We start from the raw sequence: 16,005 nt of genomic DNA, 5'->3' as shown, positions 1-16,005 counted from the left end.
CTCCATCAATGCACATCCCACTCAGCATTGAGGGACCAGACACAAATAGAAAGTGAAGCAAGTATTCAAATACTTTGATCTCCCGTATCCACCCTTAAATGCTGGCTAGAATCACAATCGGACGAGGTTGTGTGTGTGGGTGCCCCCAACTTCATGGACAGAAACGTCCTCCCCCGCCCCAGGCCTTTGAGGAGGGTGGAATCAGGGAAAGTGGAGCAGGCTTGTGTTGGAGGATGAGGGACTCACTGAAAATCCGCTTGTCATGGCTCCTGTGGCCCCCAGCGCCCCTCGCACCTCTTTTGTCCCTCATCCTAGGTGGCTGCGGGAACGCCTTTGTTTCGTGTTCAATATGGGTGAATATATACATATAAATTAATACTTGAAAGATCGGTATAAGCGAAACTGTTTTAGGAAGCCACATGGCAATGTGATTAGTATGGGTATTCATGATTTAACATTTATTTTCCCACTAGATGAAGTTTCTAAGATTTGCAAGGTACATGTCAAGGACGGGTGTATAAATGGATTTTTATTTATTCACAACTCCAAGACTAATTGCTTCTCTTTGCCTCAAGGCCATGAGATTGGTTTTAATATGACACTTCAAAAGTATTCATGGAACTACAGAGATACTAAGTGTCATTGTTTAAGAGACAAATCTCACCATGGTACTGATGACCCTGAAAATAGGATATTCTACTTTATTTTAAATTCCTACGTGTTTTTTTAAGAGTTTCACTTTATACCAATTATAATAAAAATGTACAATTTAGTGGAAACAAGAACTGGACGACTTTTATTTCCTTAGTACGGCTGGGGACTTTGTTTCTGTATTCCTGAATCCTTTTAGTTAAGAGCTGAACTTTATACGTGTCATTAAGAACAGTAAGTTTGGGTCATAATTTATTCTCAAGTGTTTTAAAAGTTCCTAGCTAAATGTCAGCCATCTCTTCCACTGGGAGACTTGGATATGGACAGTGATAGGTATTTAATGATCTGTGGTATATAATGCAATGGTGATGCATTTTTTAATTGAAAGATGTAGAATTTGGACTGAGAACATATTGAAACATCTCGTGGAGTACATCCTGTTTCATTACTGTGGTTCAAGAGATGACATCGGACGTGAGTCCAATCAGAACTTGCTCTATCATTAAGAGTTGACTGGCACTTAAGTCATTACAGTTCATAGTTTAAAAAGCAGATTCAAACCTGTGCTCTCACACAGCGGGGCGTTTGCAGGATGTAAAACCCATGGCAAGACCTCAGGTTTCCAGATGTTTCAAGGTGGCTTCCAATGTGATGTTGTTCTTTGTTGCTATTCCTGTTTGCAGGCTATGTTTAAAAATTAGGATCTTAATAAGGAAGGGAAAATGAACCCAAAATGAGATCACAGACTCTGCTGAACCCAACCTTCTCAGCAAGGCTATAATCAGACAAGCAGATGAACAGACTGAGAGACCTGCCTGCTGCTGTCTCTGGGAGGGAGGACTGGGGTTTTGGCACCGGGTTGTCTCTTCCCCCACCCCCAGGCTTCCTGGGGTGCTGGTCAGTCCTTCTTAGATCTGTGCTCACCTCAGGCTCCAGAGATGGCTCCTGTACAGGCTAGGCACCTGGCTTCCACCTCTACCCTGGGAATCCCCCCAATCTTCCTTCCTAGTTAGGACCCCAGAGAATCTGGAGACTAAAGGGAGTGATGAAACATGGGACTGTTAGTCCCCTCACCTGTCCCCTCACCCAAATTGCCCCTGCCCAGTCCCTGGCACCACGCTCAGTGGGCACTCAGGACTCCTAGTGGGCAGGAAGGCAGGGGTTGCCTTTCTACCTTCTGCCAACAGCCTGGGTGTGCCATTCAGAACCAAACCAACCCTGCCGGCCCTGGGAGCCAGCACTGGGGTGAGAACGAGACAAGACTAAGACCTCCTGACCAGGAATTTTAACATTTTTGCAGCCTGTGGGGGAGCCAGCAGCCCCCTAAATTGCTCAAAACTGCATTTGAGCCTTTTCCATCAAATTCTCAAATGCTATATGAATTTGGGTGCAAGTAGCAAAGGCTGCAACAGAATAGCTTCATGATAGAACACCTGATTCACAGAATGCGCCTGGAGGTGAATCAGTGGATTGGAATACTGTTCAAGGACCAGCTCTCCCCAACTTTCCTCTGCCATCCTCAGCACGTTGGCCTGTTCTCATGCCAGCACTTCTCTGGTCTCAAAATGAACAGAGCTCAAAGCTTCACACCTGCCTGGACACCTATAGTAAACAAGGGAATTATCCTAGTGGCTCCCACAGTCCTCCTTGTCACGTCCTATTGGCAAAAACTGGGTCACATGCCAAGTTGCAAGCCAATGGGACCGCTGCCCTGAACCCCTGGGAGGGAAGTCGGTACTGGGCAAAGTCAGACTTTCCCTGGGGGTGGGAGTGGGGCGGGGGGGTGGGGGTTGGGGAGGAGAGGATGGACTCTGTGTTGAGGGCTGGGCCGCTGAATGTTTTAAGCACGGAACCCTGAGCTGGCCTGACACTGGGGAAAGTTCAAGAGCACTCCCAGGGACCCGTAGCCCTTCTTGTGCAACAGCGCTGAGAAGATTGTTGGAACAGATTAGGCTGTTGCAGTCAAGGGATGCCAGGGAGGCCCTCTCCAGGGGGGTCGGGGGAGTCCTCCACTTAATCAATATAAGCCCAGACGGGATCCGTGGGAGAATGGCTTTCCATAGAATCCTGCCCCAAGTGACTGTGTGTAGCTGCCACTCTGGCTCCAAGTGACCACCTGAGGCTCTGCAGATACATTTGCAAGGGTCCAAGGGAGTTTTTCCCATGAAAAAAGTTTAGACAATGAGAGTGGCCTTTGTTCCGTCAGAAACCCAGGGCTCTCCTTCCTTGGACCCAAGCCCAGTACATGGAGCCCCTTCCATGTGACAGGCAATCCCTTCTCCTTGGGCCTGCCCTGCAGTAGACAGTCTGTGCAGGGCATCAACTTGAGAATCTGAGTGCAGCTGGTTGACCTTGGGCTTTGCCTCTCCAGTCTCAGTGTCCTCCTGTGTAGTGTGGGAACAGAGATAGGACCTAACGGGTGGGGTTGCTGGAAGAATTAAATGGGAGAACACAGCAAAGCAAAGAACTCGGCCCAGCCAGTGTGAGTGCTCTGTAAGTAGCAGCTGTTGTTTAGAGCTGATGGCTGATTTCCTCTTCCAACATGCCTCCCGTCAAGCCATGGTTTCAGCTCCACCCGTCAGGTACCGTTGCCCAGAGCCCACCCACAAGAGGTGCACAGGAGCACAGGAAGGCACATACAGCAGAGTCCCCTTTCACTTTTTTTGTTTGTTTAAGAGGATGAGGCTGACTCCATTGCCCAGGTTGGAGTGCAGCAGCATGATGATAGCTCTCTGCAGCCTCAAACTCCTGGGCTTAAGCAATCCTCCCACTTCAGCCACCTAAGTAGCTGGGACTATAAGCGCGCACCACTACATCAGGGGCCAATTTAAAAATCTTTAGTAGACCAGGCACAGCGTCTCATGCCTATAATCCCAGCATATTGGGAGGCCAAAGCAGGCGGATAACCTGAGACCAAAAGTTCGAGACCAGCCTGGCCAACGTGGTGAAACCCCGTCTCTACTAAAAATACAAAAAGTTAGCTGGGCATGGTGGCATGTGCCTGTAATCCCAGCTACTCGGGAGGCTGAGGCAGGAGAATTGCTTGAATCTGGGAGACAGAGGCTGCGGTGAGCCAAGATTGTGCCATTGCACTTCAGCCTGGGCAACAAGAGCAAATCTCCATCTTAAAAAAAAAAAATCTTTAGTAGAGAGATGGGGTCTTGCTATGTTGCCCAAGCTGGTTTCAAACACCTGACCTCAAGCAATCCTCCTGCCTTCTCCTCCCAAAGTGCTGGGTTTACAGACAAGTGCCCAGTGGAGTCCATTTGAGTGCCCCCTCGACTCCAGAATCGACAAACAAGTCAGCAAGACAAACATGTATACATTACAGGGGAGAACGTAAACTCTGCCTAACATTTAAAGATAAAATACAAGACTCCAGAGAAATGTCATGATTGCTTTGGGCTGTGCCCCTGGGGTTGGGCCGGGAAGTGTCCCCAGGCTCCTCTGTCCCCAGGGCCCTTGCAGGTGGGTGGGATGGATGATCCAGGCCCCGGAGGCAAAGCAAAGTGCTGCTCAAGGGAGGAGCCCTGGAGCAGAGTGCAGAGTCGGCTGGTAAATTCTTATTTTTCAAGCGGTGAAACTCTGTACTGTCTTTTATTTTATTTTTATTTTTTGAGACAGAGTCTCACTCTCCCCGCCAGGCTGGAGGGCAGTGGCACAATCTCAGCTCAGTGCAACCTCTACTTCCCGGGTTCAAGCGTTTCTCGTGCCTCAGCCTCCTGAGTAGCTGCGATTACAGGTCTGCGCCATGACACCTGGCTAATTTTTGTATTTTTAGTAGAGATGGGGTTTCACCATGTTGGCCAGGCTGGTCTCAAACTCCTGAGCCCAAGTGACCCGCCTGCCTCAGCCTCTCAAAGTGCTGGGATTTCAGGTGTGAGCCACTGTGCCCGGCCTCCGTGTACGGTCTTTTCATCATCAAAAAATAATGTATCACCATAAAATGTGTGAAAGGGAAACAAAAGTCCTCTGTCTCCCCTTCCCAGAAAGAACTGTGTCAATGATTTGATATTTGTCCATCTAGTTTTTTTTCTATTTATATACACACAGGTGTGCAGGCACACACAGACACACAACTACACAGACTCACACAGATACACACATGCAGTGGCTCGGTGTGGTGGCTGATACCTGTGATCCCAGCACTTTGGAAGGCTGAGGAAGGCAGATCACTTGAGGTCAGGAGTTCGAGACCAGCCTGGCCAACATAATGAAACCCCGTCTCTACTAAAGACACAAAAACTAGCTGGATATGGTGGCGGACACCTGTAATCCTGGCTACTGGGGAGGCTGAGTCAGGAGAATTGCTTGAACCCAGGAGGTGGACATTGCAGTGAGCCAAGATCTCTCCACTGCACTCCAGCCTGGGTGACAGAGTGAGACTACGTCTCAAAAAACAAAACAAAACAAAACAAAACACACTTACACACACACACACGTGCAAATACACACAGTCAATGACAAACATACAGAAACATAACTATAGACACAATTGCACAGACACAGACATGGACACACATACTAACAAATATGCAGAGACACGGACATATAGTTGCACAGATACGCAGACACATGCACACACAAGCGACACAAAGAGACACACACGTACCCATACCACACCCACACACATAATCTACAGACACAGACATGAACAGAGCCATAGGTAAAAAGACACCTACACACACACCTGAGCACACAGACGTGCACACAGGCACTCACACGTGTGCTTTTAAAGTATGGGATCAACCTATTCATACTGATTCACAGCCTGCCTTTCCTCCATCATGCATGCATTTCACAATGTAAAAAATAATGTAACAGACACCCAAATGTAACAAACCATTTTGAATATTTGCTTCAGATCCTCTTTAAAAAACAATACGAAATGATACAGATGTATTAAACCCCTCCCTTCCTCCCCAGCCAGTTGTATCCCTCCTGTGCACCCTTTTATACTTTTTGCAACATTGGGATATGTTCATAAACAATGGTAACATTTGTGTAGGCTTTAAACTTGTACATGAATGGGATGGAAGTGTGTATCCTTTTGTATCTTGTTTGTTGCCTCTTGCTGTTCTCACATCACTGAGCATGGGAGGCGCCCTCCCTTGTCACTCCTTTGATCCACATGGGGCCTCTGTCTCCTGCTCTGTGTCCCCTCTCTCAACCAGCTCCCTGTCACCCTTCTCTCCCTCCTCCCTTCCCTGTCTTCTCTCTCTTCTTCTTCTCCTCCTCCCCCTTCCCTCCTCCCTCCCTCCCTCGTCCTCGTCTCCCTCCCTCCATCCGCCACCACCTCTAGGCAATGCAAGCCTCTGGCTGAAAAGCTAGAAGGTCACCCAAGGAAGTGCAAAAAAGAAAAAGCGTTTTGATATATTTCATAGTATTATCACCCTCTGAATTTTTACAGTTCTGTTTTTACATCTAGGTCTCTCATCCTTTTGGAATTAACTTCTGCCTATGGTTTGAGGTCTGTATCTAAAAAAGAATTTATTTTTCAAAATGGCTAGGCAGTCTTCCAAAGGAATCAACTCGTAACAATTGTATTTATTAGGATTTTAACTGGAATTGGGGAGAATTGAGGGCTCCTGATTTTTGCTTTATTACAGAAAGAATATGGGAATACAGATACTTTGTAAAAAATTAAAACATCGATTCTTTTAGTAATTAGAACTAATTACAAATTAATCCCCCACACCCTGGCAATCTCATTTTCTTCTTCCTAGGGAACCTCTGTTTGGTATGTGTGATGGGTTAAATTATTGATTCCAATTTTCCCCTGCCCTGTAGTACCTAGAGACAACTACACCCTTGCTACAGCTTCGTGGTTGGCAGAAATAACTTCTCCACACCCTGATACAGGGCTTCACCAAGTGGGAGTTAGCAGGTAGTGGCTTTACGGAGAGGCTTTAAGTGTGCTTCTGTGGCTGGACTTGGAGTTTCTGCTGTGGCCATAAGAATAAGCTCCAGGCAGCCGGAGACTGGAGCCATCGAGTGACATACACAGAGTGGGGTTGCATAAGCCTCCCACAGACACAGGAGAAATTCGTGCTTATCACTGTATGCCGCTGAAATTGTGTGTGTCTTTGTCACACGGCAATAGCTGACTGCTATAAACTATATATCTGTGTGTGTGTGTGTGTGTGTGTGTATACACATCCATACATGAATTAGACTGGGATGATATACGTGTTACTCTATTATTTATAATTATATAATATATATAATCATATGTTATATATACTATAGATATTATATAAAATTCTGCATGTGTGTGTATTACATATCTTGGCCCACCCCTAACATTTTCAGGGCTGAGAAGAAGAGGATAAATAGAGATCCACGTATCATATGTCTAAATACCTAAAAGGTGTAAATCAAGCTAGCAACTATTTAATAACATACATTATATTCTCCCACCTTGACGAATATACCCTCATAATGACCTGGAAGACCGGGTTCGGTCTGGAATTCTTGGATTCCTTGGAGTGGGGTGCTGGAATGTGCTGGCTTGGGAAGATCTGGCTGTATTAGTCCATTCTTGCATTGCTATAAAGAAATACCTGAGACTGGGTAATTTATACAGAAAAGAGGTGGAGAGATCTTGGCTCACTGTACAGTGCTGCAGGCTGTACAGGAAGCATGGCTGGGGAGGCCTCAGGAAACTTACAATCATGGCGGAAGGTGAAGGGGAAGCAGGCACATCACATGGCTGGAGTAGGAGCAAGAGAGTGAGGGGGAAAGGTGCTACGCACTTTTAAACAACCAGATCTCGGGAGAACTCACTCACTATCATGAGAACAGCACTAAGAAATGATGCTAAACCATTCATGATAAATCACCCCTGTGATCCAATTACCTACCACCAGGCCTCCCCTCCAACACTGGGGATTACAATTCAACATGAGATGTGGTAGGGTCACAGATCCAGACCATATCACTGGCCCTTTCCATACATGGGGAAACCGAGGCCCAGGGAGGTGAAGCAGCTCCCCCCAAAGCCCAGTGGTAAGTCCAACATGCCTTTCTCTTCTGACCTGCTGCATAGCCACACTGTTTGGAGGGGTTGGTTCATGTGTATAGTTTGGCTGCTATTGAAGAACTCTAGGAATGACTTAAGGAGGGCTAGTTCTTTCTTAGGACTTGTTAAGCTGAGGCCATCATGGGTTAGAAGACATGCAGCCAGGGTCTGTCTTGTGAGGTATTTAACGATGTCCTTAAAACCCTGGTGCCTGTCCCCATGATCTGCTTTTCTGGACCTAAGTGACCACAAAGTCCCAGCCAACCAGCCCCAATTCCAGCAGGCTGTCCACCTGACCAGGCTGAACCCTCTCTAGAGAGGCAGGGAGAGAAAAGGGACCCAGCTCCTCCAGGATTCTGGTATGCCTCTCCCTGGGGGATCTTAGAAGAAGATTAGATTATACAGCTGTCTGGGCACAGTGGCTCACACCTGTAATCCCAGCACTTTGGGAGGCCGAGGTGGGTGGATCACTTGAGGTCAGGAATTCGAGACCAGCCTGGACAACATCTCTACTAAAAATGCAAAAATTAGCCAGGCATGGTGGCACATGCCTGTAATCCCAGCTGAGGCAGGAGAATTGCTTGAACCCAGGAGGCAGAGGTTTCACTGAGCTGAAATTGTACCACTGCACTCCAGCCTGGGCAACAGAGCAAGACTCTGTCTCAAAAAAAAAAAAAAAAAAAAAAAAAAAGATTACAGCCTCCACTGTCACAGTTGGTCTTGGAGCTGCAACAGATACTCAGCTTCTCTCCTCCTTATTATCTCTTCAGGACTCCTGCACCCTCAGCGAACAGCAACCTGGTCTCAGGGGCTTACCTGGTGGAGAAACCAGATCTTCATCCCTGAGGGGTCTGAGACTCTGGCCAACATCACCTTCTCAGACCAGAGTTGCTGCACTTGCCCATTCGCTGTCAAAACTGGGCAAGGGAGTATCGAAAAGCATCCAAGTGGATTAACCAGGCACCAAATAGATTTCTCCCAGCCCCACTGTGTAATAAAAATGCTCCCTCTTGCTGATGATCAGGGCTTGTGGTCTGGCTCAGGTCCCGTGGCAGGAAATGCAAACCTATACTCAGAATATGTATTTATTCCTGACAAAATGAGTCACTGCTTCTTCCAGGATGAAAGCGATCCAGTATGGTCAGCTTGCCACCAAGTGAAGGGTGGGTGTCCTCATGGAATGGTGGTGCATTCCGGACTTAGCATCGATCTCTGCTGCTGGAGAATCGGAGATCTGGCAGGAGCAACAGCAGCTAGGTCAGCCATGCTGAGTGGGAACCCATGCTGTTGGACCCATACATAGCCTCCATCCCTGTCACCACGTCCTCCATCCCTGTCACCACGTCCTCCTCGTGTGTGCTTTTTGTACCAGCCATGAAGAGGCCAATGACAGAAGCTGGCTGATGTCACTTAGCTAAGTTGCCAAGAGGGCAACTCATCTTGCTTGCTGGTGTCTTAGCCCAAGCAGTCTAAAGTGTCCAGGCAGCAGCCACAGCTTACAGTTCCACAGGACTCTTGCCGTGTTCTTTGATAGACGCATAGCTCATGTGGGAAGCAGGATTTCCAAATCCTTAGAGCCCAGGTCTGTGGGAACAAGAAGCACACGTTCTCCAAGTGGGTAGATGAGCATGAGGGTAAGCAGGACCTCTTGCATCCACTCTTTGGTTCCCAGACCCATCTTACCTAGGGCATAGGGTGTTGGTTTCCTATTGCTGCTGTGAGAAACCACCACAGATCTGGTGAGTTAGAACAACACAAATCTATTCCTTTACAGCTCAGGAAGTTGGAGTCCAACATGAGTCTCCCAGGGTGGAAATTAAGGTGTAGGTAGGGCTGCATTCCCTCTAGAGGCTCCAGGGAGGAATGATTTCCTTGTCTTTCTCAGCTTCAAGGGGCCTGTTGCTCCCTTGGCTCATGGCTCCCACTGTCTTCAAAGCCAGCAAAGGCTGGTTGAGTCCGTTTCACACTGCATCACTCCCACAGTGACCCTCCTGCCTTCCTCTTGCAGCTAGGAGAACCCTTGTGATTACATTAGCCGCCCCTCACCCCCAGGTAATCCAGGATAATTTCCCCACATCAAGATCCTTCGCTTCATCACATCCTGTCTAGATGGTCCTCTTTGCCATGTAAGATTACATAACCACGGGTCCTGGGAGTCAGGATGCAGATCGCTTTGGGGGAAAAGGGTGATCATTCTGCCTACCACACCCAGGTAGACCCATGTCCACCTTTTGTTCATTTAAGGTACCTACTTTCATCTGGAGAACGGCACCTCATCTTTGCAAAAAGCTGTGATTTCAACAGGCCCTTCCATTGCTTATCAGATTAGCAGATTCGGAGGGATACGGTAGATGATATGACCAGCCCACCCTTGCACCTCCTTTCTGTAAAGTGAGTCCCTTTATCTGATGCAATGGCACGTGGGAAGCTGCGCCGTGCATCAGACACTCTGTAAGCCCTTGGGCTTGTGGTCTGGCTCAGGCCCTGTGGGCAGGAAAGGCAAACCCATCCTCAGACTTTGTGTTTATTCCTGACAAAATGAATCACTGCTCCTTCCAGGATGAAAGGGATCCAGTGTGGTGGGCTTGCCACCAAGTGATAGGTTGGTGTCCTCGTGGAATGATGCTGCATTTGGGACTTAGCGTGGGTCTCTGTTACTGGAGAATTGGAGATTTGGCAGCAGCAATAGCAGCAGCTAGATCAACCATGGTGAGTGGGAGCCCCTGTTGCTGGACCCATGCATAGCCTCCATCCCTGTCACCACGTCCTCCTTGCGTGTGCTTTTTGTACCAGCAGTGAAGAAGCCAATGACAGAAGCTGGCTGATGTTGCATACCCAAGTAGTTCTGCCTACTTGGTTGCTTGGTGCCTCTTCCAATGAGTGCTAATGTGAGAGACATCGTCACACTTTGTGCCAAGTCCCATCCACATGACTTCCCCTTGTCTCCTAACTTCTAATCTTTCTCCTTCTAGGCTCCTGACTATCTGGCCAAGCCATCGGCCACTGCCCATGAGTCCATGTATATTCTGAACTCAGGCCATTTCCCTTTTCACCAAAGTGGATGACCAGTGTCTAAAGCTCTACCCACTGGGAGTATTTCACTTTACCACCATCTTTCCAGGCCACTCCTGGGTGGAGCTGTGGTGCACACACCATCCACTGCTGCAGTGCAGACACCATCAGCTTTTATTTTGAATTTTTATTTTTTAAAAAAAAAGATATGGGGGTCTTGCTGTGTTGCCCAGGCCTGCCTAACTCCTAGCCTCAAGCAATCCTCCTGCCTTGGCCTCCTGAAGTACCAGGATTACAGATGTGACCACTGTACCCTGGTCACCATCCACTTTTTTTTTTTTTTTTTTTTTTTTTTTTTTTTTTTTGAGATGGAGTCTCACTCTGTCGCCCAAGCTGGAGTGCAGTGGCACGATCTTGGCTCACTGCACCCTCCACCTCCCGGGTTCAAGCGATTCTTGTGCCTCAGCCTGTGGAGTAGCTGGGATTACAGGTATGTGCCACCATGCCTGGCCACCATCCACTTTTTACCTGCTTCTGCACAAGCCAACACATCTGTGAAAAAAGCTCTAGCCTTTTCCTCTTTCATTAGCTGATCATGCCCCTTACCATATGGCCTCAGAGGTAAACTGAGGGAGAGGTCTCAGTGCAGCAGTGGGGATCCCAAGGGGCCCAGGCTCCCTGCTCACACAGCTCACTTGTGTCCTCCTACCCTGCTCGCACTTGATCCTGGGTGTGCCACTTCTATCTTATTATTACTAGTTAGAGACAAGGTCTTACTCTGTCACCCAGGCTAGAGCGCAGTGGTGCAATCACAGCTCATTGCAGCCTCCAACTCCTGGGCTCAAGCAATTCTCCTGCCTCAGCCTCCTGAGTAGCTGGGACTGCAGGTGTGCATCGCCAAACCTGGATGACTTTTTACTTTTTGTTTGTAGAAACGTGGTCTCTCTATGTTGCTCAGGCTGGTCTCAAACTCTTGGCCTTAAGCGATCCTCTTGCCTCTGCCTCCCAAAGTGCTGGGATTACAGGTGTGACCACTGCATCTGGCCAACTTCTATCTTTTGATAGGAGGTGCTGAGTCCACTTGGCCTTTTGACTTGGTGGTTCTGACAGGACCCAGTTCATGATGGGCAGCTATGGCTGCAGTTTCATTGAGATCCCACAGTGATATGGTTTGGCTGTGTCTCCACTCAAATCTTATCTTGAATTGTAGTTCCCATAAGCCCCACGTGTCATGGGAGGGATCCACTGGGAGGTAATTGAATCGTGGGGGTGGTTGTCCTTGTAATAGTGAGTGAGTTCCACAAGATCTGATGGTTTTATAAGAGGCTTTTCCTCCTTTGCTCGGCACTTCTCTCTCCTGCTGCCATGTGAAGAAAGACGTGTTTGCTTCCCTTTCTGCCATGATCGTAAGTTTCCTGAAGCACCCCCAGCCATGTGGAACTGTGAGTCGATTAAACCTCTTTCCTTTATAAATTACCGTCTCGGGTATTTCTTCATAGCAGCATAAAAATGAACTAACACAGTAAATTGGTACCAGGACTGGGGCTGTATCCTGCAAAGCCATAGGGTGGAGTTGCTCAAGGCCATGGCAGCCCACCTCTCACATCAGCGTGACCTGGATGTGAGACATGGAGTGAGAGGAGATCATTTTGGAACTTTAATTACTGCCCTATTGGATTTTGGACTTGCATGAGACCTGTAGCCCCTTTGTTCTGGCCAATGTCTCCCATTTGCAATGGGTGCGTTTACCCAATGCCTGTACCCTCATCGTATCTAGGAAGTAACTAACTTGCTTTTGATTTTACAGGCTCATAGGTGGAAGGGACTTGCCTTGTCTCAGAGGAGACTTTATATTTGGACTTTTGGGTTAATGCTGGAATGAGTTAAGACTTTGGGGGACTGTTGGAAAGGCATGATTGTGTTTTGAAATGTGAGGACATGAGATTTGGGAGGGGCCAGGAGTAGAATGATATGGTTTGGCTGTATCTCCACCCAAACCTCAACTTGATTTGTAGTTCTCATAATCCCCATGTGTCATGGGAGGGGCCCGATGGGGGATAATTGAATCACGGGAGTGGTTACCCCCATGCTGTTCTCATGATCCCGAGTTCTCATAAGATCTGATGGTTTTATAAGGGGCGTTTTCTTCTTTGCTCGGCACTTCTCTCTCGTACCACCATGTGAAGAAAGACATGTTTGCCTCCCCTTCCACCATGATTGCACGTTTCCTAAGGCCTCCCCAGCCATGTGGAACTGTGAGTCACTTAAACCTCTTTCCTTTTTAAATGACCCAGTCTCAGGTATTTCTTCACAGCAGTGTGAAAACAGACTAATAGACATAGGCAGAAACTCTGTCTATACTAGGGCCTGGAGCATGGCAGGAACTGCTTTTCCAAAGGTTTATAATTCTCTGCATGGAATGGCTTTGTGCCAGAACATTGAGAGTCTGCACTGTAATTCTTCCTTTGAGGCTTGCCAAAAACTCTACGTGGTGTCTTTCCCCAATACTGACACCTCTACCACCATGAGGTCCTCTGGGTTGTATGGTCCAGGAGTTAGTACCTCTTGCACTACAGTCCTGCTCTGGGCTGACTCAAATATGGCAGCTTTTCCTGTATCCTCAGATGTGGTCTAGGGAGTGTTTCCATGTGTGGACAATGCCTCCAAAACCCACAAAGGCCTACAAGCATTGCTCTTCCTTCTTTGAGGTGGGAGGTGCAATATGTCATTATTTGTCTTTTATTTGGGATGTCTTAGCATGCTGCAGACCACAAGGGCTCCAAATATTTGTACTGATGTGACAAGACCCTGAAACTTCACTGGGCTTACCTCCCACCCTCTGGAGTACATGGGTCGCACTAAGGTCTACAGTGTGCTAGCCACTTCTTGCTTATCCATTCTGACTAGCATGAGGTCATTGATATGGCAGAAAAATACGATGTTCTGCAGGAAGTCCAGGTAATCCAGGTGTTTTTGAACTATAATGGGACAGAGGACTGAAGAGTTAACCTACTTCTGGGCCAAGACTGTAAATGTGTACTGTTATCCATTCCAAGTGAATGCAAACTGTTCTGTGATAGGGATGGAAAGGAATGCATTTGCCAGATCAATAGCCAAATATCATGTATTGAGGTCCTGATAATTTGCACTAGCAAGGATGCCCATGTGGCACAGCAGCTGTACTTTTGACCACTTCACTGAATTTCCACTGTCATCTCCAGGTTCTGTCTGGTTTTTGCAGGAACCAAATCAATTATTTCAATGGAGATATAACAAGGACCCTACCCTTGTATCCTTTAGGCCCTAAAGGGTAGCACCAATATCTGCTATCTCCACCCCCAACCCAAGATGCAATGTTGTTTTTGCTTTTTATTTATTATCTTGGTAGGGGTCAGAGGGCAGTTTCAGAGGTTTCCTCTTTGCCTTTCCTACTACAAAGCTCTTACCCTAGGTGTCAGGAAGTGAATATAAGAATAATGACAACCACTAATATGTCTACTTCAATTATACATTTGGGGAATGGGGAAATGGCCGGTGGGTGGAACCATGGATCTGGAAGCCAGACTTGGGCTAGCATATGCCTAACTCTAGTGGAACACCACCATGACACATGAGATCTCACAGTGTCTATATCAACTCAGACCCTCCCCAACAGTCCTAAATTTGTCTGAGTGTTCCCTGTTCCCAGTGTACCTACTGGAGAAGGACTGGAGTGTTGATTACTATACATACTTGTTTTGGCATTGCAGAGTCATCCTGGTGACCTGACCTCTCCTTTGGTCACTGGGTTCCTGCTCTGAAAACTGGATCAAGACTGGAAATTGGGAAAGGGATCCTGACTTTTTTTTTTTTTTAATCAAGGTAATTGCCATTCTTGATTTCTTTTGATTGCACAGACCGAGTAGCCTAAGTGCTGGCTCCCCATCCATTTTGCTACCTGGGAATGCCTTGTTCCATTAGCCATTTCCATAGCTCTCTGCAGCTCAAGTTTCCCTGGCTCAAGTCTGGAAACTGGGCAAGCGATCATGACTTTTTTTTTTTTCTTTAAATCAAGGTGATTGCCATTCTTGATTTCTTTGGATTGCACAGACTGAGTACCCCAGGTGCTGGCTGTCATCCATTTTGCCACCTGGGAATGCCTTGTTCCATTAGCTATTTCCATAGCTCTCTGCAGCTCAAGTTTCCCTGGCTCAAGTCTGGAAACTGGGCAAGAGATCATGACTTTTTTTTTTCTTTAAATCAAGGTGATTGCCATTCTTGATTTCTTTGGATTGCACAGACTGAGTACCCCAGGTGCTGGCTCTCATCCATTTTGCCACCTGGGAATGCCTTGTTCCATTAGCCATCTCCAAAGCTCCCTGCAGCTCAAGTATCCCTGGCTACCCCTCTGACCTTGCCACTTATTACAATAATTGTATCCCCCTCACTGCTGGTGGTTAAACAACACCCCTGGACCTCTGTTGTTTTGGGGTTCACTTGCCCTCACTGCTGCCCATGATCCAAGTCCCACGAGAGCCTCTGTTCCCAGCACCCTGGCCCACAGAAGCGAACCTTCAGTTAACCCCTCGGTGATGTCACTGCTCCCCTCACCAGCACGTTCCCTGTTGCCCTGGTCAGTGGTGTATCCTGCAGGCCCCTGGAGAACAGGCCCTTTGCTTTCTTCCTGGCCTTATAGCATGCCCACTTCTTTGAGCCCTGTATCCCCCATTTCCACCACCAACGCCACAATCCTGACATTCCCACCTCACTCGGTATGGACCATTACATTTTCCGTGCTTCTTTGTGTGTGTGTGTGTGTGTGTGTGTGTGTGTGTGTATGTGTGTGTGTGTGACGGAGTCTTGGTCTGTCACCCAGGCCGGCGTGCAGTGGCATGATCTTGGCTCACCACAACTTCCACATCCCAGGTTCAAGTGATTCTCCTGCCTCAGCCTCCTGAGTAGCTGGGATTACAGGCATGTGCCACCAAGCCCCACTAATTTTGTATTTTTAGTAGACATGGGGTTTCTCTATGTTGGTCAGGCTGGTCTCGAACTCCCAACCTCAGGTGGTCTGCCCGCCTTGGCCTCCCAAAGTGCTGGGATTACAGGTGTGAGCCACTGCACCCGGCCTTACATTTTCTGTGCTTCTAAGGGCTAACCTAGCAGTCTTGCACTAGGATGGCCCACCTTCTGTGGTCCTCACCAGGTATTGAATCCTGTATGCCAGGAAATTGTTCTCATATTGATAAACTCTACAGCCTATTGCAGCCCTATATGCCATCCCTCCTGAATCAAGCACCTTCCAAATGCAGTTCCCCGTGCTTTCCTGGCTCCTGCTACGC

Source organism: Pan troglodytes, chromosome 20 (assembly GCF_028858775.2).
Source record: "Pan troglodytes isolate AG18354 chromosome 20, NHGRI_mPanTro3-v2.0_pri, whole genome shotgun sequence".
NCBI classification, from domain to species: domain Eukaryota; kingdom Metazoa; phylum Chordata; class Mammalia; order Primates; family Hominidae; genus Pan; species Pan troglodytes.
Note: the sequence above shows the minus strand (reverse complement) of the source record.